We start from the raw sequence: 720 nt of genomic DNA on the forward strand, positions 1-720 counted from the left end.
TATATATATATTTATAAGTAATATATGATTAATATATGTATATATATATGTATATATTATGTATATATATATATGTTATATATATGTATATATATGTATATATATATATGTATATATATATGTATATGTATATGTATATGTATATATATATGTATATATATATATGTATATATATATGTATATATATATATGTATATATATATATGTATATATATATATGTATATATATCCCATTCAGCCCTGAACTAAGTAAAAATGGCCCAAATTCGTTTCATTGTTTAAGTCGGAGGCGTCGCGTAATTTACGAAAGTTTGTGCTTTAGATTCTATTCACGTTTTCTGTGGTGTTTTAACAACAAGTTCGAAGTGTCATCTTCATGATTTACCAATTCCATGGCGGCTGGCTGGAGAAAAGAGAGGAGGAACAGTCTCTTCAGCAATATCGTCGCACCCATGGGTAAGTAAGCTATTATTATTCCTTTTATTGATGTTATGAAACACATTTATGGTGTGCAACTGATTAAGGTGAAGTTAATCAAGTGACACGTGTTCTGAAACATTTAAAAGCTATGTTTATGACAGATCAGGAACACATCCTTTTAGATGGAACAAATTTGTTCCCTTCGTGCTGGAGCATGCTAGTGAGTAAGCGAAATACATTTTCAATTTAAACATATTTCCGGGAAGACAAGTTTACCTGATATCGTGTTTGGAAAAAAAA

This window comes from Penaeus monodon, chromosome 26, assembly GCF_015228065.2.
Source record: "Penaeus monodon isolate SGIC_2016 chromosome 26, NSTDA_Pmon_1, whole genome shotgun sequence".
Lineage (NCBI taxonomy): Eukaryota > Metazoa > Arthropoda > Malacostraca > Decapoda > Penaeidae > Penaeus > Penaeus monodon.